Source organism: Diachasmimorpha longicaudata, unplaced genomic scaffold (genome assembly GCF_034640455.1).
Source record: "Diachasmimorpha longicaudata isolate KC_UGA_2023 unplaced genomic scaffold, iyDiaLong2 ctg00000123.1, whole genome shotgun sequence".
Taxonomy (NCBI): Eukaryota; Metazoa; Arthropoda; class Insecta; order Hymenoptera; family Braconidae; genus Diachasmimorpha; species Diachasmimorpha longicaudata.
In genome coordinates this window covers 65,001-67,500 of record NW_026973936.1, presented here as the reverse complement: position 1 = coordinate 67,500, position 2,500 = coordinate 65,001, and the positions used below count along the sequence as shown (strand labels likewise).

Here is a 2,500-nt window from a genome sequence, read left to right as displayed (position 1 = left end):
TCCGGGGGGGCACGATAATGCGTCCGTCGTGCGGCGAAGTCTGCGCATCGCTTCCCAGCATGCCAGAGGAACATCACCAGCGACTACATCGAGGGACCCAAGGAGGGTGGTGCCCTCAAGGGTTCGTAGTCGCCCGCCGTGCGCCGGGGTACTGCCCTCCCGACGAGGGAAAGGTTCCAGCCTTCGTGCTGTCCACGAGGACGTCGAGGACGTCGCAGGCAACGCGAGACTGACTGCGCAGCCGAGTCAGCCAACGCCGGGATCTTCAAGAACATCAACCGGTGAGTCCACTCAATTATTAGGTAGGGTTCGCGAGTGCCAAGTTAGATTAAGTAGGATCGATAGTCATCGCGTCGCGACCGGAGGCTCACCGGTACCCCCCGTTCCAATAGGTCATCCTCCCCGGACCCCTGCGATCGAGGGACCGGGCGCGCAACGCGACGTTAGAATACTGCAATTGAACATGTCCCGCTCAATTGCAGTAACCGGGGAGGTCTTCCAGTTAATTCGTAAAGAGCGTCTGGACATATTGTTGCTCCAGGAGCCGTATGCCATTCGGGAGGCGAACACCTGGGCCATCCGCGGCTTAGGAGTCGGAATGCGAATTGCCGCGAGCTCAACGGAGCGACCGTGGGCGGCCGTCGTTGCGTGCAACTCCATCGTGGAGATTGCTTACGTGTCCCAATTAAGTAATGCACATTGCGTTTGTGCTGAAGCCCGCGTCCCCGGTGGATCCTTCTTCGTCGTCTCCAGTTATTTTCAATACTCGGACGACATAGAAATCCACCTGAGGCAGCTTGAAAAGGTTCTCAGCTGTCTCAGGGGTCGCCGCGTTCTGGTGGCGGCCGATTCCAACGCCCAACACTCCCTTTGGAGCCCCAGGACCACTGACCGTGGTGTCCTCCTGGGCGAGCTCATCGAGTCTTTCGGTCTCCGCGTCGCGAATGATGCTAGGCAGGGCCCAACCTTCAGGAGTGCCGCAGGTACGTCGTTCATCGACGTCACACTGGCCACTCCTGGCATGTATAAATTCATACGTGCATGGAGGTTGGAGGACGAGTGGTCCACCGGTGACCACACGTCGGTTTTCTTTCGATTAGCGATCCGGAGTTCCTCACAGCGCGTCAATAACTCGGGAGTCGGCGAGGGCTCTACCATGCGGTTCAACGTTCGTCGGGCCGACTGGGAAAAGTTCGAAGCGACCCTCGATGAGGAGGCCCGTGAGAAACTCGTGGACCATCCGCTGGATTCTACAGCGGATGTTGAGAGAATGGCAGAAGTACTGGGTGACGTACTCACCAAAGCCTGCCAAGATTCGATGCCGCGCCGCAGACATTACCGTCGCGCGAATCCGTGGTGGACCGAGGAGCTGACCAGCAAACGCAAACTGGTCAGTCGTCTCCGAAACGGCTACCGAAGGGAGACTAACCCTGACGCGCGAAAAATTAAACAGAGTAGATATCGTGTAGTCCTGCGATCGTATACCAGGCTACTTAGGACATCTAAGGAAAATAGCTGGCGCGGATACATCACGACGGAAAGCAACGCGAATCCCTGGGGCTTTCACTACAAATACGCGGCTGATAAATTGCGCGTAGGCACGGTCCTCAGCACACTTAGAACCGCGAATGGCACGACACTTACAATGCGTGAGACTGCTGAGGTCTTGTTGGACACACACGTACCCGACGACGACCCCAACGCAGACACACCGGAACAGACCGACATCCGCGAACGCGTGAAGAACCTAAGGGTTGAAACAGAGGACGCACGAGACTTGACCGACGACCAACTTAAGGGTCTCGTCAAGACCCTTAAGAATGACAAAGCCCCAGGATGCGATTTAGTTGAAGTTAGGGTACTGAAAGTCGCGGTCATGAGGATGCCTCACATCTTCACGCGACTCTTCAACGCCTGCCTTAAGCACGGCGTTTTCCCCACCGTTTGGAAAGTCGGCACACTTCGTGCTCTCCTCAAAGGAGTTCACAAGGATGTGTCCGACCCCAAATCCTACCGTCCCATTTGCCTCTTGTCGGTTGTCGGGAAATTTTTCGAAAAGGTCCTGCACGGGATCCTTACGGCGAAAGTCCTTACTGAGGACAAAATATCAGGACGTCAATATGGCTTTCTGCCTGGACGATCCACGGAAGACGCGATAGTAGAGTTGCGTGAACTAGTCGAACGCGGTAACGACAAGAGGTACGTCATTGGACTCCTGTTCGATATCTCAGGTGCCTTTGACAACGTGTGGTGGCCCCTAGTCCTCCAGTCTTTGGCGGATCGAGACTGCCCGAAGAATGTCTTTGAAGTGCTCCGGAGCTACTTCGACAATCGGACTGTCAAGATCGCCTGGAGCGACCAAGAGGTTTCCAAGCCGGCCACCCGGGGCAGTCCGCAAGGATCAGTCCTCGGCCCCGCTTGCTGGAATCTCATGTTCGATGCCCTCCTCAAGAGCATCGAGCAGAATTTCGGCGAAATCGAAGTCGCCTACGCGGACGAC

At 56.3% G+C, this 2,500-nt stretch overlaps 1 pseudogene; it reads left to right on the top strand.

The window, feature by feature from the left end:
* The window catches only part of LOC135171893 (large subunit ribosomal RNA), a 9,402-nt pseudogene that overhangs the window by 4,043 nt on the left and 2,859 nt on the right, over positions 1-2,500 (top strand).